This window comes from Wasmannia auropunctata, unplaced genomic scaffold, assembly GCF_000956235.1.
Source record: "Wasmannia auropunctata unplaced genomic scaffold, wasmannia.A_1.0 LD335996.1, whole genome shotgun sequence".
NCBI lineage: Eukaryota > Metazoa > Arthropoda > Insecta > Hymenoptera > Formicidae > Wasmannia > Wasmannia auropunctata.
In genome coordinates, this window is record NW_012026894.1 from 628,830 (window position 1) to 652,285 (window position 23,456).

Below are 23,456 nucleotides of genomic sequence, written 5' to 3' on the forward strand. Positions count from 1 at the left end.
GACGTGTGCTCTTCCGATCTGGGGGAGAAAGACGTGTTATCCAAACGGACCGTGATCCAAACGTCGGGGGATATCTATTACGTTCGAAACCAGACTCGGGCTTCCGCGTGTATTATCGATTCACGTCGCTCCGTCAATTACCCATCTTATAGAGCGGAACGCGCGGAATCGACAACTGGATTCAGTTAGGTATATAATCCGTCCAACCGGCAAGTGACATTGATATTCCTGGCGCGTGAGTAATTCGTGCGCTCGCGCGCGGCGCCCCCGCTAAGTGTTGAGCGATTCTGTCCTGTGCATAAACGACAAACGACGTAACGAGCGTAGAATCAAATTAAAACGCAATGACGCTTCACCTCGGCCTCTAATTATCTATTCGCGCCGTGCGTCATGCGCCAGTGCATGTCAGAGCCGACCGTCGATCGGTCGGTCGGTCGGTCGCCGTATAGCGCCGGTATAATAATGAATCATCCGTGAAATTATTTTGTCCTTTAAATACGATTATAATATGCTTGTGTACGCGCAAATTTCTCGCTACACTGGAAACACGGAGGGGGTTTAAATCGACTTCAGTTGATCGTGCAAAATCTGTTACACAGAGCAAGTTAGTTTGAATTGGGTCGCTCAATAGAATTCGCTTTGTAACTCCGCTTTCATCGGCGTTCGAGTTTCTTGCCGAGAAATACACAATAAAAAAAAAACCGATGTAAACATCCGATAATTTTTTAATAAATTTACTTTGAAACTATTGATTTATTTATTTTTTTTTTTTTCACAAGCGACTGACAGCAAGTCCGCGGAAAGTGTAGGCAAATCATTGCAACGATATAAGACAGGAAATACATGTACATTTCGCGAGAAAGATATACGTGACTCGAGGATGATGAGGATCCGCCTTGTTGTACGAGAAAGAGAGAGAGAGAGAGGGAGGAAAGAGAAGAGAGAAATTGGCCCAAATCCACGAATTTCAAATGGGTCGTGCCGAGTCGCCGTGAGATCCCTTTCGTGGCTCGTTTCCACATGTGTGGAATATCGTCGGCCAGATGATGGGTCTTCTGCCGCCGGTTCTGCGCGCGGCGGAGGGCAAAGGAAATTGCGGTAGAGGCGGAAACCAAAGCAATGCTGAAATTCGTGCAATACCACGCCCCAGCAACGCATCTAATAACAATACTTGCATTAGGTCATGCGCTCCCGGAGATGTAGACAGCCGGCGAGATGCAGCTTAATGTAGCGCGTTCGCGTTCGTTGTTTCGTCTCTCGACGTTGTTTGAATGTATACACGAAAGCCCGGGGAGTGCCTCTTGTTTCAGGACGCTTGAATTAAATATGCACAGGCGGTGTCACTTTTGTGCCATTCAAGAACGAAACGTGGAATTATGCACGGCGCGTAAGCCGTTCGGGATTGCCCTTTTGTTCGCCCGTTCGGTCACGCGATAGTTTTAATTCATTTATCTGAGAATTGCCGGCGCAATCGAAGCTCGCTATTCGGGAATCGAAATAGATGGCAGGGATATCCCAATGGCAGGGGCCAGGATTCGGGAGAATAGTCCGATACAATTCGGTATGAACGTCCGATAACGCGCCGGCGAATACAGCGGCGGTAACACGTTTACGCAGCAAGATGGGCAAATAGAAAATTGTACCAACGGATACAGCTGTTTAAACTATCGCGTACTCGCTGAATGCGCGGCTCCAATTAATCCGAAGGGTGCTTCAAAAACGGTGCCGAAATATTGTACAATGCGCATTCTTTTTTTTCTGGTAATCGTACAAGTCCGATGTTGCACGATCGTGGCATCAGGAATTTTTTCGGTCGCCGAAACTTCCATGTAATACAATCAAACAATTTATAACGCTGAATAAAAAAAATTGAAAAATTTCGATTAAAAATTTCATGTACACATAATTCAATCATGTAATAAACTGCCTATGACATATATGTTAATTTGTAAAATGATCGACAAAAAGGTCCCATTTACAACTCTCTTTTAATCTGGCCGTGAATAAATGACTGCTTAAGGCGGTATTTTATCGGAAAAATGACGAACGAGTTGTTGTGGCAGAAATTCGCCGCAGAAATTATCGTTTACTTCGTTTTCGATTTCGGTATCATTCTACGTACGGCAAAGTGAATTATGATCTCAAGACGCGCATATAAATTATACGATATCGTTAAATGTGCAAACGCTTGCGAACGTATATACGCATGTATATACCTATACACACACGCGGCCGTAAAGTCTCCGCTGCATCGGATACGGTAAACTCCGCTCTCGCAATCTCCCGATAAATTGTTTTAAGTGGATTACCAGCGCGGATCTCTCTCTCTCTCTTTCTCTCTCCCTCGGAGAACTCTACACGACGATATTAACGACGGCAGAGCGACGACGAGAGAGTTACGATAAATCACACAATTGTTCGGCGAAGCCTCGCCAACTATAAGAAGCGAGGCGCGAGAAATGCGTTTTCACCACCGCCGCACCGTCGAATATTCCCGATCGCAAACAGTTACGCCGAGTTACTCGTGGATCTCTGATACAAGCGATATTTTAACGTAATGACGTCAGCACGGCACGCGGCAGTAGTGGTATATAATATAGCGTAGGGAGAAAGAGAAGGAGAAACACACTTATCGTTTAAGCGCATCGGTATTACGGTGGCTATGTAGTTTCCGTTATTACGCTGTCACTCCTCGCATCGCGACTTCGATCGCCACCGTCGCCGCCGCCGCCGCCGTTAGAATATTATTGTTACGGCATTCTGAATGCGAGAGCGTGTGTGATGCCCGCCGCTTCGTTATTATTACGGGGTCCACTTGGACGATGCGCATACCTACACACCACTATCGAGCGGCGCGAGACGGCGAAGGAGAATGTCGAAACGGTAACACAGGACTCTATACCTATACACGCAATCTCTATATTCCTCATGAATGTGAACGCGGCATTAGACTACGGAATATATGCCACGGAGAGGAGAGGAGAGGGGAGGGGGAGACGCAATAAGTTCTCGCCGCTGCGGAATCGTATCGAACGGTGGGTCCATTTATCAGGCACCGACTTGATCGTAGGGCGCAAACAGATGGTATTCCCGTTCTCAATACCGTGTGTGCAGTGTGGGGCGCCGGTTCGAAGGTTGACTGCACCTGACCGGACGGCACGGCGGACACGCGTGATCGCGTGTATTTGCCCGATTACACTACGTGTCACGTTTTCGAATACATAGCAGACAAATGGATATATCGCCGCGGGCACGAGAGCGCGCGGCTGCACGCCCTCTCTTTCTCTCTCGATAGAAATCTCGTAGTCTTTATCAGGGCGAAGCTCTACATTGTGTGGACAAAAATTTCTTCGCGACTCTCTCTTGAAATATGGAAATGATCATGTGCATCGTTCGACAGCGTATTCGCATATATCAAGAGAGAGAGAGAGAGAGAGAGGGTGGAAATAGACCGCGAAGATATTTTACGGCCGTAGATACGGAACTCTAAATATTTCACGGCACTTATTTATACGGAGCTAAAAGTGTGAGCCTGCAGTTCTCGCACGCAGGAGAGTCACACAATATATATGGGGTACCGGGACATGCCGTGTGTTCGAAGTTCGCTGCTGCAGTGTCGCAAGAAATTGAAGCGTGGTAAAAATGAAAGACGTTTGATCATGCACGATAAAACCAACACGTGCGATAAATATACGGGTAACACGAAAGGCAAAAGTGACAGAGGAACTTATTTTACGGGTGCTATCTATATTTCATCCGACACCCCGACGACGCCTCGTCCGTATAATTTATCTTTCATGCGGTTTGTATATTTGCTAAGTCGGCGTACGATGAATTAGTTTTACGCTTTCATCTTTCCTGATTATAATATCCTAGAATGCATAAAACGTCAACTTTAAATCGAGTGAACGTAGAGAGATTTCTGTACGGGTTGCTGCTCGCGCGCGCGAAAAGAGATTACTATTAATAAAATAAACTTTTCTGACTTTAGACTACACGATGGGAAGCTCCCGCGCGAGCCGGTATATATATACATATATATATATATATATATGTATACGTATGTATACCGCCCATTTCTAATCTCGCGCGGACAACGCGGGGGTGTCTGGCGTGGAAATGGTAATTTATCCGGCGACCTCGCTCGCGCGCGTTCGTAACATGTAGAAGCGGGCAACCTTGCCGTGTACCTCGTATGCTCGATTAATCATTTAGCTGCCTAATGGCCTCTGTGAGATTCGGCGCGTACACGAGACGTGGCGTACATTTCGGCCGAGCACGTCATCGTACGTCGTGTGTAGCGAAAGGTGTCTCTCTCTCTCTCTCTCACCCTCTCTCTCTCTTTTCGGAACAGTCGCGATCCTTTTGGTCTCTCACGCGAGGGCTGGTAACGCCGATGAGGGGGTCTCGGGGTGGGCGGGAGGAGGGGGAGAAGCGTTCGGTTCTGATCGAATTCTTACACAGGGGAAGCGGCTATGACGGTGCGACGACGACGTTATCGCTACGACGGTACCGAATAGGGCGATAAAGTCTAGGATAGAATGAGTGGAGATGACAAGAGGGAGAGAAAGGAGAGAAAGAGAGAAGAAGAGTCTCGTCTGTATCGCCGATGTTGGCTCGGTGACAAACAGAAGAAGGAGGGAAAGTGGATGGCTAGACGGGATAGACGGGTGGCGTTCAGGGGGGAGGGTGTTTCTCGTAACCAGGGAAAACGATGCCGGGGTTGTTTGCGTGTCACCGTTACATTTATTGGCAGCAGATACGATGATGCGTCAGATCGTTAGGGAGAGGGACCTTAAATAGACAGTCTTTCACGCTACCCTCCCTCCTACTACCCCGCCTGAAGAGGGAAGATGAAGCAAAAGAACAGGAGCGAAGCGGGAACGCGAGTGAGCGGATAGAGGCGAGAGGGAGCGGAGGGCAGAGTTTATGCGGCGTTGATAACGGATGAAAAATGGAGAGTCACGGGTTCTGATTAGAATCGAGAATATGAATCGGCCCTTTCGATCGTCAATATTCATGGATGCGGCAGCGCCCCGGGCAAAATTCTCAGTTAAATGGAAAAAAAAATGAATAGGCGCCGAGGAAACAATCGGACGGACGCGCTTCCGTACTGTATACAAAGCAATTAAATTAAGATACAGAATGCAGAGATCTATGACAGTGTATGCCCAATGATCGATGACCGATAATTAAAGGATAAAAGGCAAATGTGTGCTCTTCATCTATTTACAGATAGCGCGATCAGTGAAAATAGGGAAATTAATTCCATCACGTAGGATCAAAAATATCAATTTGCATGGAACTGATATAATCGGGGCAAACAATCGTTTTAAATTTGTTCAAGAGAGAGTTCATTTTCTCTCTCGAATGAACTATGGGTATTTCAGCTTTATTGCAACTTGCTTAATAAGTAATTTAACAGTCAGGCAGACTGATAGGTATAGAGCAAACCGATTGAAAAGAGCACGAAAATACGAGCTGTTTTGCGTGTGCTGGCGACAGACCAAATGTTGAATATCGTCAGGAATTAATTAACGCTTCCCAATCAACTGCTTGCTGCAACGAGCGAATCGAGTGCTTTTAACGTGTTTCTCATGCAGAAAATTTGTTTCAATTTATTTACACTTACAATGTGTGAGCACGGCGATCCTCTAATTTTACATTGGCGCAAAACGTTTGCGAACCTGCCGATGCGACGCGATGTAGTTCAAGGCAAACGAGCGTAACGCTCGCAGTTTGCCTCTTCACCATTACGTTGTACCGGCCGGCACCTGCTCTACCGTATCCCTGGTGATATTGTCATTCGGTGCTATTCGATGCTGTTATCGAATGTTTACGAGACATTTAACGGTGTTTTTGATGCAAACGGGAAACTGGGCAACACAAGTGCTTTGTATGTCGAAAACTTATTGAATTCTAAACGAATTATCGATCATGGAAGAAACTATTTTTATTAAAATGCAAGCTTAAATTAAAATCGGCTCATTAATATAACTAACATTAATCGAGCTCGATTCTACATTTGATTTCTAAAAAAAAAAATCTCAAATTAATTATCAATAATAATTGTTAATGCGAATCAAAGTCATCAGAGCTCCCAACATTTTTAGAAAATATTTTCCTCGAGATTTTTTCGTCGCGAGAAATTCTAGCATGTTATTAAAAGCTTTATAACGATTTCCGGTGCGACGGAATACTAACGTACGAAGTTATGGTTTTTGTTACTCCGTATTTTACGCTAAAACTCAAGGAAATTACGGCTAGCGTGGTAATGAATTATAGTACGTCGGAAACACTATTGTAAGACCGAAACTTGGAAATTGTAAAGTTGAAGATTGCAGAACATAGTCTCTGCTTACTTAGAATAATGTATGCTACAGCTATAAATAAATGACGGTATTAATAGACGTGAATAAAGAAATAAGACTTTATTATTTTCCCTTTAACTCGATATTAACTTTTTGAATAAAGATTACAATTACCACTTTAAAATAGAATTTCAGTATAACGAGAATAATGAAAAAAAAATAGAGTCAAATTCAACCAGAAGCTGGTTGCTCAATAATATTTTTAGCTTTTTTATATCTTTAATTTCAGCTACCGTTAAGTGCGCACCGATTATTATCGGTCTTTAAAAACGCAATCATAACTTAAAACTTAAAATTGAAATAAATTATATCTCTATTAAATTGCTTTTCATTCAATGATGATGCTAGTACAAGTATTCTAAAACATTGCGAAGAACTTACTGTGAAAAATATTATACCTCAGCCAAGATTCGAATCTGGGATCTCCCAATAAAATCCGGGATAAATGTCTTACCTATCCAACCATTGTGATAATATTTATCGCAATTTAAAAGATATTTTAAAAAGGAACGCATTGAAAACCTAATGTGTAAATAACAATAATTTCAAACGAGACAATGTGATATTATATCAGCTTTAAGTTATGATTGCGCTCTGAAAGACTAACAGTAATTAACGGCGCGCAGTTTACGATAACGTGAAATTTAGAAAATATATATTAATAATTAAAGATTTAAAAAATTACAAATATTATTGGGCAACCAACATCTAGCCTTAGAATTTGAATCTTTTCCCTTTTATTATTTATTGTACACATATATTTTTACTTTGTTTGAAATTAGAATTTCATTAGATAAATACATATATTTAAGAGGATGTTTAAAAACTGTATGATATATCGCTTAATTATGTCTATTGTGTTAAAGACGTTATCATAAATTAGTACTTATAATAAATATTAATTGTAAAGTTATTAAATAAATAATTATAAAACTATTCATTAAGTACTTCCTCCTGTCTCCATTCATTTCAGTACCGAGATTAGCGTATTAGTTTTCATGAAAAGGAGAATTCATGTCAATCAGGAAATAAAATTGCAGCACTGCGCGAAGAAAATTGCCTTCAACGTCCGTGATTTCCTAGCGGGGTCACATAAAATATTACTCGGTAGATATACCGCAAGATTCCCCGTATCCACGAACTCGAGACGCAATGTCAGGCTGAAAGCGCACCTAACTTTCCGGCAGGTAAAGCACAACAGACACGGATCATTAACGATGCATGCAAAGATTTCTCCGGGGATCCGATATCTCTTTTGCATTATTCCATTCTTGCAGAATTCCCGTATATTATTGCAGGTGTTAATCGCCGATCTGTGTATAGAATTTTTAACGAATGCGAAAACGCTTGGGATTTCGGAATTTATTCTCGCTCTTTCGCTTCCAGGCCGCTATACATATAACGGCCGGCGGAAAAAAAATGGGGCAGAAGCGATTTACCGACCTATTGCCGAAGAGTTTATTTCACGGCGGCGAATCTACCGTGGCCGGATTTAATTGTATCGACCGGTGATGGCGGCGGAGGGAAACGTTTAAGGCACACTAAGTGCACCGATATTTTTCAGCGGTCAGTATGCGAGGCTCATTTTCAAGTGGATCACGCGCTTGGTACGAGACTGGTACGCAAGGGAGGAAAATCAGAGGGGGGAGAGGGGGGGCAGGTAGGCAGATAGGCGGCTAAAGCGGCGTAAAATTTGGCACGATTGTACATGAGACACGCGAGCCAATTAAAATACTCTCGAATACGACGCAGCTGCGGGTAAAGCGGCGCCGGGCGCGCGTCGGGCGCGGTAAATCATCGTTTCCACGTCTACTTATACACGCAATATCGTGTAGCGTTTTTCATCGATAATCCCGGCATCAGTGCATTTCATTAAATGTACGATTTAGCGGGTGAGGTAACGAGACTGTTATTTTCAATGAAAAAGCTCCGGTAACTTGCAATGCGCGGAATCTGGACGGCGAGACCGCTGTGTTGCAACGGCCTTAATTGCAATGGCTGCAGTTGAATGCATGAAAAGTAGCTAGCGTAAGAATCGGAATGGTATTTTACGCTGTGACGTGACGGCGGTAATTTGCATTGTAATGTAAGTCAATTATCGCGTGCTCCGTAACTCACGAACGTGTACACGCTACTGATCTCGGGGGCTTGTATACACGGGCCTTCCTTGCGGGATTACTAGAAATGCACAGAGGCAGCTGCTTCCATCCCCCTCCGTTCCGAAATGTTACACTCAAGGGGAATATAGGTGATTGGAGTGCATCCCCCAAAGCTGTACACGGACTGTCCATGATTGAAATTATTGGACACTGGAAAATGAGCTGGAACGCTGAAGAGACGCCGCGGTCACACTTTTATGACATACATTCCTGCGATAATACAAAATCAAATCAAATCCCGAAAATAGAAAGAAACTAGTGTAATAGAAACAGTGTAATAGGATTCATTAAGACAATAAAAGTTCATGTTCAATTTCGGTCTCTGTAACTATATAAAGATGATGTAATATTTAAAGACTAAGAATAGATGACCCCCATCGATTACAAAAAATATCTCCTACATGAAAAATTGAACATATTTTTTGATCGTTAATATGATCAAGAGATAAATTGTATGCATTATTATCGACCGTAATCACAATATCCACTTTTAAAGAGGCTAAAGATAATAAATTTATAAACGTGTTTTAAAGTAGAAAAAGAAATATTCTGTCTTGCATATTTTACTTATTTTAGTTTTAAAAATTTCGGGGAATCCCCAGATTGGTATCGAATGGACGATCTACTTAGTAAGTGGTCTTTGAATATTCAGCAAAACTAACTATACGGTGGTAACTCGGGGAAGTTACCACTTCCCCGAGCGGAAACAGATCGTGGAAACAGCTACAAATGATGGAAGCTGTTACGTCACTGCCCGCTTTAAAATTCAAGACAACGGTATTAATCTTACGGCTTTGTAAACTCTTTCTTCCAATTCATTAAAACTTCGACGTCCGATATGCTGAACGAGTAAGCGTAAAAGGGGGAGGAAAGAAAATTACGGTCCTACTAGCACCGGAAAATGGTGCATAACTCCCAGTTCGGAACTTGCTCACAGCTTCGACCGTCGTGTAAACGAATGACTCGCTGAAAGAAACGGGCTGGCGTTTTATAATTAAGAAGGAATTGTAGAGATTTCCAGGAAATCCTCCCCCTTCTCTCTCTCTTTCCTCTCTCTCTCTCTCTCTCTCTCTCTCCACTCTCTCACTCACCCTTTCTTTTGTACCTTTTTGAAACGAAAAATTCGAGCAATACCTCGTGGACATATGATGATTAACGACCTACCCACGATACGGTAGTGGCACAAACCAATGCGTTGCGCCGGTGATTTACTATGATCGTACACAATTTTTCGTTTATCTTTTATAATGTTTGGTAGCGCCAGTAAACACATTCTCGTTTTCTAAATCGAATCAATAAAACCGATCATATAAAATCATATAAAATGTGGTAATAAATTTACAGCATCTTATCTTATAAAAGATTAAGTACAAGGAATGTATCTTGGGTAAATCCTTTAAGCAATCTTACGTTACGGTTAGGTGCATGAAAAATGTGAACAAATCACGAGCGGCATCTTTGTATGCTCTATCTGCAAAATGCTAATTTACCCATTTCCTCTGTTATAAATTTTTTTTCCCAACGTCAAACTAATTTCGGAGATATATCTGTTCTTTCACGGAGTTTTCACGAATGTCTGAGAGAGCACAAAGTAATTAAGCATTAAGAGAAACTTCCATGGTTAAGAATGCACGATATTTTCCGTCGGCAGACAGTTCCGGCAAGATGACAAATGGTGAGGGAATGCCTGGCAGAGTCATTGCGCATTTATAGAATTTAAGAGAAACAAGGTGCGAGAAATCGGAATCGCGCGATTCGAATACATGCATCGCACAGTACTTTTTCTTCTACGGCATTCCAATCTGCATTGTGGTCCCTAATGTCCCTTGTACGCGTTCGTGAGGCGTGCAGCTAAAAAAATACCGGATGTACGAAGGGAGAGAAAGGGGGAGAGAAGGAGGAGGAGAAGGTGACGAAGAAGATCAGCGGCAGGCAGTAGCGTGCAGAAGAACAATTATTGCGAACTCGTGCGTAATAAGCGGTAATCATCTAATCTAGAAATAGCATGTTTATCACGTACATACGAGTCTCTCGAGTCTTGATTACTGGGTAATGATTCAACGTCGACGTCTGCCGGCTATTTCCGCTACGTGGTCTCGTCGTTCCCGTTCTTTCGACGCTGAGTCACGCGTGGCGCACGTTTTTGTTTAGAGACCGGTTCGAACAGCGCTACAAGTCGCTCGCGAATAAAAATTTTTGCGACCGTGATCAAGCGTAGGCGTGCAATTCGCTATCGTAACAACGGTACTTAAACGGTGTTCTATATTTAGCAAAATTATTTAAATGGTTTTCCAACTCGTTTTCATGTCAAGACAGATGCAAATTAAATTACAAAAATTGTCAATTGAAGGGCTTTTGCTGCAACAATGGGCTAATTCACATTTTATAACGTTTTATAAAAACAGAGAGGATGAACTAAAGTTCATTACTTTAATTTTAGAGTTCATTTTCTCCGTTGTTACGAAATGTGAGTCCACTGTTGCGGCAAACCCTTTCAACATAGGTATATTGTGTGCTCTATAAAAAAAAACAACATCTTAATTACCGCTGACCAAAAGTCAGTGATAATAGCGATAATAGAAGTTATTCTGTTTAGCGCATAGAAATTTATTTTCTTTCCCAAGACTTTTTTTCTGATAAATGTTCTGAACGCTATCGCAATCTCCTTTTCTTCACGAAAGAGATAGTTCACCACTTTCGACCTAAGCGAAAGTAAGGGTGTATGTAACTTTAGCGTATTGGTGATCCGGACGAGCGATATGGAAAGCAGAAGCGAGGAAGCGCAGAGCGACGGAGGTGCACAGCTGACGAAGAACCGCTACATAAGCACCGAACGATCAGCCCCGGATACCCGAGCTGTCACGTTCAGGAAAAATATTTCTCGGTTTCCTCGGCTATGGTCGCTCGAGAGTAACTGTTCCAAATGTGTGTGTGTGGGTGTGTGTGTATGCGCGCGCGCGCGCGTATGTATATATATACGTATGTGTATGTGCACGGGCGCGTCACGATCGAACTCCCGTTTGCATGTGCTCCAAATATGTGAGGTAGATATTGCGGGTAGCAACCTTAGAAAAGACGTCTCTCCCTCTCTCGGACACACCACTTTGAGGCTGTGCTCCCTACATGCTCAAAGAGCGGCGGCGAGTGGATCGTGCGGCAGTGTGGTAGAAATCAGCAAGTCGCCGAACTTCTTATCGACAAAGGGATTCACGGCTGGCTCGTTATCCGCGATGCTGTTGCCTGTTTCCCGGCTGTGTAGTTCTCCTCTCTTTTTAGCCGCCCCACTTGTTTCACCCCGCGTACACTTCATTAGGTACTGTTCCGCGGGGACATCGGGTCCACTTTGCCGCTCGAAATTACTTCTTCTTCTGGAGGAAACCAATTTGCGCCGACGCACCGAGAGAAACAGATTCTCCGCTGGGATGGAGATCAGCTATTGTCTTTATGCAAAAGCTGTTTTATCGCACGAAGAGCGGTCATGTCGACATGCGCGACGAGTATCAACAGAGGAGAACACTTGAAAAGTCATCGCGATAAATAATTCAATCAATGGCCGTTTACAAATCATACAATTAATATACAGCAGCATAAATATTTCTATGGTGACTATTGTGAGGTTCAACAATTATTCAGCTATTGTGAGACTCGACTATTCAGTATCTAATAAGTTCAGTATCTAACATACGATAAAAAAAAAGAATGGCAATACAATAAACAATTGGCAATACAAGAGTCTCTGAAATCAGCAATTTTACAATTTGTTTCAGATTGCGCATTAAAATTGTATTGCAATTGAACATGGGAGATTAAGATTCGATTATTGGAGCTTAATCAGTTTTATCCTTATTGGCCAATGCCAAATTGACCCAATGCGCAATCACAATGCAATGTCAACCTTCAACGCATAGCTTGATGCGAAGTAATATCATCGCTATAGCACATAAAGCATGACCATGTTGTCGCGTTACACACGTATAAATTATTTCGATAAATGCACGTTTCTGTTGTCTGATCACCATTCTAGTGCCACGCGCTTATTGCGCTCTAAATTATTTACGCTCACGGCCTATTATTTATTGCCGCTCATCGTATTATTCTATTGTATCCGCGTGCGCGGGTTAATGTACGTAGACATGCGACGAATGGTGAATTATTACGACACCTCCCATAAATGTTAAAGATAGGCGAATTACAACGTTGTAATTGGAATAACCGCACGCGCATGCGGAAGTCGCGTCGCGTAGGCAACGATAAATCCCGCTGCGTCGACATTATTTTCTAAACGAGAGAGAGTCCCTCCCAACTCTAAAGAGGTTCATCCTTACTTAATTGCGCATATTATTTTAGCAGAGCGCGGCTAATTGCCTGAATGCGAAATTATTACTTGAATAGGACACTATGTACGAAACTGAGTTTAAATGGCAGTAGTTGCCTAACGGTGAGAGAGAGAAAGAGAGAGAGAGAACGCAATTTCGCCGCCGGTATGTAACACCAGATAATTCCTCCTTTTTTCGCTTCCTTCCAGCAATTAGAGGGCGCGAGCGACAAATCTCAGCTTTCGCGCTTTAAAACGTGAAATTTTCCTTCTCGTGTAATAAAGATTCGGTATTTCAGAATTGTGTCACTCGCCAGCAAGGGAAATATGCAATCGGTAAGCGTTATTTCGCACGTAGTGGATTCTGGAGTACGTGAATATGCATGTCGTTTGCAATATATCGGCCCCGGATTACAATATTTATGCGCCTTGTAACTTCGTTCTTTGTCTTGGCGCGCTTCGAAATTTCGGGGAGCGTCAAATCAGTCCCGAAATTCGATCCACGCGTTACCCCCGCTAAATCCCTAACGAAGGATCCCAAGCGACCGGGAAATTTACGACAGGCGCGTCAGAGAAACGGCGGAGGACAGGCATCTACGAAACTTGAGTAAAATTCCATCCATCTGTAATAAGTCGTGCTCTCCTCGAATATCCTACTTGACGTACGGAGATCGCAATAGAGCGTGTAGACCCTTGTAAAGTACGAGCTGTTTATCTGAGAGGGAAAAGATATATATCCAATTTGGGAAATCTCGTTAACTCGTGATCTCGGTGTCCTATTTCAGTTTTTCGAATATTTCAACATTTCTCTTGTGTTGTACTTCAAAAAGAATTGAGTTTCTCAGCTTGGATTTCGAACATTCTCATGTCTTCGTACCTCTTGTGTAATAAGAACACAATCAGCGACTTTCGCTTTCGTGATAAATGTGCATGTAATAAAACGGTCGCGCTTTAATAAGAAGTGCTGTATTGTTTTATAGACACTGCTATCTCTTCAATTAGCTTGACGGAAGAAACATAAGAGCAGTTTTGCATAATGGCGCGGAATATGAGAAACTTTAATCCGCTGCAATATCGCTGCAAAACGTTCTCTTTTAGTCTCGACTCTGTCACGTAAATGCAGTTCGCCCGCGCGCGCGCGCGCGCGCACGTGCATAAAATTTATATCGTTTTTAAGGTAAATTTAACGCGCAAATGAAGCTCCAGAGATATATTTAAATTATAATTCAAACAAAAACCTGATTTTATAACAAATCGTACACGGCTCAAAAGGTACAACTGAATAAATCCCGAGTAGAAAGGAATTTGAAAGAACCGGACGCTTCGAGTATTTCTTTGCCGATCCACTTCTGCTTCGCCGTGAAAGCGGGTAAAAGCGCACACAGCGCGACACGCGAAGTCGTCAAAGAAAACTTGCTAAGCATTCTTTCGCTCGTCGTAAGACGGAAACAATATGCCGGTCGTAAAAAAAAAAAAGAGAGAGAGAGAGACTAACAGCGATGATCAGTGTCGGCTTGGCAATACCATATCTATACACAACATATTTGGTGATGCAATGCAACAGTGAACCGCGCGACGTTTACAAAGGGTATCCTCTTCACGTATTACCGGTTACAAACATCGGCCGCTGTCATCGATACGCGGATCGATTCCGCAGATGACAGGTTATCCCAATGGGTTCGATAACAAGATGTATGGACGACGATAAGCCTTCGAGGAATAAGTCGTTATGTCCGATGATATGCAGCGGTTACGGTAGGGATAAAGTAGCGATAGACTAAGATGAAGCCGGAGATGCAGTCGATTAATGTTCTCGGAAGTTAATAACAGCAACCGCGCGCGCGCATCGCGTAATCGAGTGGAGTTCGCTGACCGTAATAATAAACAACTTAAACAGAGGAAGAAGTGCCGGCCAAGTTATGCAGAAGTTATTAACGAAAATGAGAGTTATTTAGATAAATTGCGGTAATATACAAAATTAAAAATTTACGACGAGAGTAATGGCCTCCTCGCGCGGTCTCAGAACTTGTCGAGAAAACGCTAGAATTCTGTCAACTACATTGACATTTTTTTCTCAAGTCCAGACTCTTTACAAAAATCCCCGTCCACAAGTACTTCATGATTCTGAAAACGTGCTTTTCGCTACGATCTTTTTCTCTTTCATACAAATATTATGGCAAGATGTAGTGTCTTGTGAGAGAGCAGCTCCCGTTGCTGTTTGTCCATTGAATATCGGCGATTAGATAATGGCCGTTGCAATTTATGCCACGAAAACAATTTCGCTGAGGAGCCAGCTGAGTGGCCACTCGAAACATCACACCGACTCGTATCGATCGTTAAGCGAAATGGAGGCAATTAAATGAAATGGTTACCGTTCGAAAACGACTCGCCGTTGTTCCTCGACTTCCATTCTCCATTATCTCGCGCGAAAGTCGATACACGATGTTAGGGTAAAATACATAGGTGCTTTATCAAGCACCCGTTGCAAGCGTTAAGGGCAGCAGCAGCCGCCTGGGTGAGAAAAAGAGTTCGGTGTTTAAGGGATCGTATCGTTTTTCGCGTTGAGATCTCAATTTTACAAAATATATCGTTGATATTTCGTAACCGTCAACATGTATCGCCGTGAATAGCGACGAAAATAATTCCTGCAGAAACTTACTAGTTAACAAAAAAAATATATATATATATATGACAATTCATTAAAAATAGAATATTTAAATCTCAATATTTTTAACAACGTGCGACAGAAATAGAAATATTGCAAATTGTGTCATATATTTATATAACGCAACGCGCACGACTCCCTGTTATCGACATTCACAATTTTACGTGTTCGGTGCACGTTCTTCGGCACTTTGAAATCATTAATGCTGGCCGAAAGCGTGTGTGTGTATGTGTGTGTGAGTTTTGTGAGTGTGAGTTTTGTGTGTGACACAAGAGAGAGGAAAGTTTGTTCCTTCCAGGATGAGCAAACAATTTTTTTCAACCTTTGATCTTTCTCTTCAGTGCAGTGTATCGTTCCACGAAGATTAATATGTGTCGCACGCTCGCGCATAAGAGTGACTCGCGCTGTAATCTCCGCGAAGGAAAAAGAATCACGTTGGCGGGATTTCGCCCGTGTTCCTCGAGATAACACGATTTTTTTCGTCGGAAGTGCGAATCATAAACCTGCAGTAACGGCCGCGAGCCCGGGGAAAAAAAAGAAAGCGGCGAAAGGGGGGAAAAGGGGCAAAAAAGAAAACGAAGCAAGCTAGCTAGGAGAAGAGAGTTTGCGGCCTTAAACAAGGGGTAGCGCGAGCAGCGCCAGCGGCGGGTAATGCTACTTAAGCGCAATGCAAGAGAGTGAATATCGGACTGTATAAGGGGGAATTTACGTGGGCTCTTCCCCGATAAAGTACTGCGAACTTCCGCATTGAAGACACCTCGAGTCCGATATCTCGAGCGCGACGACGAGGATACGGCCGGGGGGAGGGGGGAGGGAGGGACGACGAGAAAGGCGAGAACGCGAGACAGAGAGACAAGCGAGGACAAGAGGCATCCCGAGCGGCGCGGAGTGACGGGGGAGGGGGAGGAAGGGTAGGGAGGGGGCGAGGGTGGTGAAACGGTGCAGCGAGCGATGGCGCAATAACGTTCGTCACCGAGAATTTCCAATATCACCGTCCGCAGTTATTGACGGACCGTAAACTCCGCCGAATGGTAATCTAAAATCGTGCGGAAAATGAGGATGCGTACGCAGGATCGATGATTCGCGGCGGTGGCAATCGCTTATATAGCCACGGGGAGGTGACCGGGGAAGGGAGGAGGGGGAGGGCTGACGAATATACATACGCGCAATTATACGGCACCAGCGGCACCATACCGTCACAGCCAATTTTCACCGATGAGTGATAAATCGCATCCTCCGCGCTCACCGTCCGCGGCGGAGAGAGCGTTTCCTCTGTTAGCGCCGCGCCGTTCCCCGCGCTCGCGCTCGCTCGCGCGAATTCGAGCCGAAATTATATCTGGATACGCGGGCACCGACTTGCCGTTCATTAATCGTCCTCGATCCGGTCATATTATGTAGCACCATCGACCGCCCCCGATTATTATACAACGTTATCGGGATAACTGCGCTCGCTACGCAAACCCGATTACCGCGAACGAGAAACGAAGGAAAACCAATTGTCGCGAATATCGAGTGTATTCGAGCGATGCGTTCGGGAGGTTTCAGGAGAAAAAAAAACCGCGTACGCTAAGATAAAATTCAACGATTTGTTCCAGCGTGGATAGAGAGGATAATTCTTCGGCGCTTACTTTCAAATAAAACTGCGATTAGAGCCAGTAAGTGGCGATAAGAGTAGTAATACTTGATCAACGGACAAATAGAAGAAGACTTCTAAATATAGGTAGGAGGTAATATTTTTAAAGAGCAAACGTATGAATAAAAAGGATACATCAGCAACTCGAAATTTTCCGTGATACTGCAACGTGTCGAGATAATAAAACGAGCGGGAAAGTATAAAGCAAAGTTTTCCCCGACTAATGCGTGCCGCGGAATGCTGCGCGGCAGGGTGGAAACCACCGTAGCTTCAATGGGGAAACTAGCGCGTAGCATGAGAATCACATTAAAAACTCACGCGATCTTATGCACGAAGGTTAACTGCATCAACCTTCGTACCGTGAGCACGCTGACGTTGGAAATATGGTGCCCGGTTAAAAAACGAGCCGCGCGCACAAAGGCTCGTATGCGGTTCGCACGGCTCCGCGAACACCGGGGCAACTCAATGAGCCATTTTTTTTTAATTTGAGCAGCGTAAGCCCATTTCGGGCGACGCGGCGCGCAAAGTTTCGTTTCGGACACGGTAACGGGGTACGATAACGCGCGTAGCGACCTGAATTCCAAGAGTCATCGGGGCGGATTGATTAAAACTTTCGCGACTTTCGATGTTCGCCGTCGCATTAATGTCGCGAGGGTATACATTCGAGTGCGCGTGCCAAAAGCGCAGTGAAACGGAGACGCGAGGGAGCTCTCTGAAAAACGGCAAGCCGGGAGACAGTATCCTCGACGCGACGCCGCGCTCACCGTAACGCGGTGCACGACGTCTTCGCGCGCGAGCGGGACCGGATAAAAAATAGTGGCATAAATCCCGCAGGAAATCGATCTGGCGCGTCCTTCTTTCTCCCCGGGCTTCCCCCCGTCGTCGTCGCCGTCGTCGTCGGCCACTCCCGTCTCTCCCACCTTGACACACGCGAGATTTACTCGCGGCCAGGAACCAATTTCACCTCTCCATCCGTCATATATCCACCTGATTAGGCGATTTGTTGCAGCCGGATATTCCGAGGGGATACGACGTGTCGCCCCGACGACTCTTTCCCGAGATCGGCGCGACGCCGTGACTTCGCGCGTTCGTACGCCCATTATTTTACAAGTTGTTCAGCTTGCCCGCGCTTCCCACTTATTCTTGAATCTCTTGGTCTCCATCTCGATATCGAAAGTTAAACTTACGGAATAGAATCTTCTGTCCAATATTAATCAAATAAACGTTACGTACGAGAAATCTCGGAATTAGAATAGTAATCAATTATTCACTTGGGAAATATATGAGTTTATATTTAGACGCTGCAAATTTCAAGGAATCTCAAGGATTCAAAGTGATGGACTAAATCGACCTGAAATTGTTGGACGCAAAATTATCTCTAATTAGTCTTGGAGTACAAATTTCTCATGATGTAACATACGTTGAGGTGCTTGCGCGTGTTGATTATATTATCTAAGACTGTTATACTGCAACATTACGTTGCACATAATACATATACATATGTATATGTGTGTGTGTGTGTGTGTGTATAAGTGTATTGTATACAACGTAATGTTGCAGTATAACATAATTACCGCGCACGAGCACATCAATGTATGTTACATTGTGAGAAATTTGTGCTCTAAGACTAATGCGCGCATTATTATAATATATTGAGTATATATACATATATATATATATTCAATTTCCAATAATAATGTTTAATCTAATTAACTAATCTCGCGAGAATATTATTATTCGAGCTTCAAATCACATTTTGTAATACCAACATGCCGCTAACTTTAGACTTAATTCCTCATATTGGTCGTATTTGCTAATAAAGTTAAGTTTGCGCCACAGCAAAGAAAGACTTTAAGAATGTCTGAGAAAGTAATCAACCACAGCGCCAGTACTAAATCCCATAGGGATTCCGGCTTCGCGTTGAATACCTTTCCAGACTCTAACTCGCCCTAAATCCGCTTTATATCTATATCTACGGCACAATGTTAAGTCCATTAGAGGCTTACGCCGCATGAATCATCATAAATTATCAGACCGCGGATGTTGCCTTAACCAAGAAAATTAGAGACAAACGTCGAGTGTAATCCGATTCCGCGATCGGCAATGGTCAGAATTCGACGAGACCGGATCCATTCGAATGTCCGGAACTCCGGAGTGTCATGCGAATTAATTAACTCGAAATGTACCGGATTTCAGACATGCAGTAGCAATGTGAAATCGCGTCTGCACATACCCGTGCCGTATCCATCCGTTTGAGATGTGAATTTGTCTCGCAAATTACATTATGTACACAAGGCACGGCCTCTGGAACACGAGGCGAGTCTTCCGGCCGAAGGCACAACGCGGGAGCATGCATTCCGGACGCGGTCGTGCTGCCGGTAAAATTTAGACAGCAAATTTCAGAATATATACGCCGAATTGCTGCAACCGGCGCGGCGCGCGGCGTCGACGGCGACTGGGACTGGACGAGAGCTTCCGGCTCTCGGGAGTCGTTCCTGGTCGGTGGGTCGGTCTCTCGTCTCGTCTCGTCTCGTCTCGTCTCGTCGTGCGCGCGAGAGTATATACGCAATTCCAAAAATATTCCGGAGTGGCGATATTTTCTGGACATACAGAGGCGGCCGACAACCGGCCGCCGGCCGGTACACGGGGGCCGCGTGCGTCCGGGCAATTTACAACGGCGGCCTTTTGAATTCAGCACCGCCCGACCGAGCGCAGAATTTTAAACAATTTGCCGCGTGACATGCCGACAGTTCCTACAAAGCCCGCGAAATCTGTACGGATTTTCGTTCGTATTGGGAGCGAACAGAAAGATAAATGGGTAGGGGGTATATTTAGGTATTCATACAGCATATCCACATTTAGCAGCTAAATATGATGCATGCGCATCTACGAATGGACATCTATGTTATCGCGTTTCTCGTGTGACTGCGTCCGGAGTTTTTCTACGTCAGAGAAGATGGCGCCGACTAACGCCAATCATTTATCTCTCACCGCGAATATCGGCCCTAATTGATGTCAATTATTGCGAAATTAGTTATCCTTACCGCCAATCAGATCTCGGTCCCGATCCGACGTCGATCATCAAATATTGTGCGGAGCAAATTGCTCGCTCGCTTCATAGATTGGAGCCCCTGCTCGAAACTGATTTCTACGCTCATTATAGGTACTGTTATTTTTGCGATAGAACAGCAATCGAATCATACAGGTATGTACGTTGAACTCGTTCGGGCATTTTTCGTCAGGCGTAATCACAGAAACAATAATATGAACCTAAATTATCAGATATTCGTTGGAGATGCATTTTTAGTATGCTTTCTCTCTCATCATGTCAACTAACAATTTTGCCCGTCTCTTCGTGGGAAATGTATTCCATACGCGATCGCGCAAGAATTTTGACACAAAACAATCGTCACTTTCGACAGAGCTCGATCTCGATCGATCTTTTTTTTTTAAATGCGACAAACGCGAGTACCGTGCCACATCCGAGTTCGCTCAGGCATGCATTGTTGCGAATGCAACACGTCGCAATACGTATTCTCTCCGAACTGGCGCGCGGCGCCCGTGCTCGGCGTAAAACTGAAAAATACGCGCGCGAGTTCGGCGCGCGAGTTTTTTTTCACAGTGTGCACTCGACGAAATCATGTCATCTCGGTGACAAAATCTGGTTAAATCTGATATATCCACGAAGCGCGGTCGAATAAGTGAGCAGATAAATCTTCGTGGTCTGGGTATCACAATCGAAAAATTTTTTACAGTACATATATAATATTCCATCAGCAGGGTCGCGCGCGATTTATTATTGATCGAGAAACGCAGGCGCGAAATTTCCCGGAATGTGTGCCACGCGCAATAGTTTTCAACACAGTTGCGCTCGGTCAACCATCGTTTCACCATTCGACCTGTGTATCGAAAATGTATCATCTCACCCTCATATTTCACCGATACGAAACGCGTTTCGAACCGCGCGCGCGCGCGCGACGCAAGACCAGCATCTAATCGCCGTATGTGGCAATATCCGTGGTGGAACAGCGATAAGAGTGCTGAATCAAATATATGGAGTAACCGATACGCTCAGTCTTATCTGGGGCGGGCGAGTCATTGATTTATCATGCGTCGAGTACTCCGCTCCGTATACGATAATAACCGATAACGAGCCGGTAGGTAAATTTCTAGGTAACGGATCGATGATATCAGCTTTCGTTTCTGTTGGCACATTCGCAATTTCGATATGTTATCGTGAATCAGCGCGGCGTAGAATTACGCCCGCGGCGCGGGCGGCGCGCCACGTCATCGTGTATATGTGTGTGTGTTTGTGTGCGCGTTGTTTTAATAAGAAGTTCGAATCAAAAATGCAAGTGCGCGGGTACGGCGCCGCGCGGAAATACAAGCGATCGCTCGACCTCTCAACTCGGAAGTTAATTTAATTTCAGACTGTTGTTTATAAACGTACAAACATACAGAATATACACTTACGACGGTCGAGAGATGCTGGGGATGATTAATGCTCCCAGGTTATTACCATTCGCTTTCGGACCGCAAATAACGCAATGTTGCTTAATCTGAAAACAAAAAGATGAACACATTGTCAGTTTTGTTTGTCACATTAACGAAATATAAATAGATAACATTTCCAGTATTAATTTACGCTATAATTCACGTTTATACCGCTAGCATTTCTGCTCGGCCGCATTATAAACATTGTATTTTTGCGTGCATCATGATCGTTGATTAAAAAATTCAGTGTTATATTTTTACTAATTTAATGTAATAATTATAATATAGCTATTGTTTGTCTTTTATCTTCTGTTTAAAATCTTTCACATCATTTATAGGTACATAATATCGCTGATGTTTTCCAAACTGTCAGACGCAGTATGAATCACGATGATGCACGAATATCTGGACATGAAATATATCCGACCGAAAATGTATCTAGTATTTCTAAATCCTGAAAGTGAAAAGGTATTAATAAATTCTAGTAGATATATGCGAGATTTTTTCGCTGCTACCTACAAGAAATTGTACCTACGAGAAAACACTCGAACGACGCTCGCTTTCTTCCTTCAGGTTTACGATCGATCAAGCACGTGACTCAGTCACGAAACGCAAGCGAAACATTTTCTCGCTTTAAATTATGAGAGAAAGTAAATTCGCTACAAAAGTGTTTTTTCTGGCTTCTGATGTCGTAACAAAAAAAAAACTCTAAAAAATATGGCAATTTCCGCAACAATTAAACGAAGCAAGTATTATTGTAAAGGTAATATCTAAACACGTGCAGTATTTCCTTGTGCGAACGCAGTTTTCAAGTGACAAACCTGGACATTGTACATAATAATGGTGAACGCAAGATATAATCGTATTATATTTTGTAATTAAATAATAAAACAGCCCACAACAGCACTAATTAGCACTTAATAGCGAGATGGATTAAAACGCGCTTATGAATATCGTACGTGCCGGCATTGTTACGGCAAAATTATGTTGGCGTTGATCCGGAACAAATTAATGCCTTCAAGCTCATCGTTTTTGTTTTCAAAGCTCCGTAAATAATAACTTCACTATCGATAACGCTGAATGAAATTAATATCATATAACAATTTTTTTTTTCTATCAAAACAAAATTCACAGTGTAAGAAAAATCTTGGAAATGGAAAATACAAACTGTATTTGTTAAAAAATGGATTAAAAAATAGTTAAAAATAAATGTACATGTATTTTCGTATTAATATAAAACATCTGTGTGTGTAAAAAAAAATGTAATTATATTACTCGCCATAATCCATATTACGTTAACAGACCAGTTTCCTATTATAATGCAATATTTTTTTTTAACAGCTTTATCGTTGCGTTTATTCTTTTCTGTGGCCGTAATTGATTAAAAAAAAATTAAAGTCTACAGCGTATAAATATAAAAGAATGCGGTTATAAAGCAAAAGGCAATAAAGACAAAGGATTTAAAAAAGAATATTGGCTATCGGATTTATCAGAAAATCATAAATTCTAGGATAGCTTATGTACATACACGATTTATAGAACAGAAAAAGTTTGTAAACGTCAGAGCTTATGACACTAAAGAAAATTTATAAGATTTTCTGACCGTTTATTGAAATCTTTGTATCAGTATTCATATTCGTATTCGATTGAATAGTGATGGTTTTATGGAGATTTTATAAGTTTAGTCCTTTATAGTTATATATCATTTTAACGGACTTCTTCAACGTCATTTATAATTAGAAGAAAAATTATATTTCATATTTTCTTATACATACGAAAGAACAATTTTGCTGAATCCAGATCTGAAAATAATTTTTGT

At 43.1% G+C, this 23,456-nt stretch overlaps 1 protein-coding gene across 1 annotated transcript in view; it reads right to left on the minus strand.

Annotated features, from left to right (window-relative positions):
• Positions 1-23,456, minus strand: part of LOC105453636 — a 183,284-nt gene that overhangs the window by 135,810 nt on the left and 24,018 nt on the right. The window contains exon 2 of the mRNA XM_011695766.1: positions 21,617-21,702. The gene's annotated coding sequence lies outside the window, so the exon portion shown is untranslated. The remainder of the gene's footprint in view (positions 1-21,616; positions 21,703-23,456) is intronic.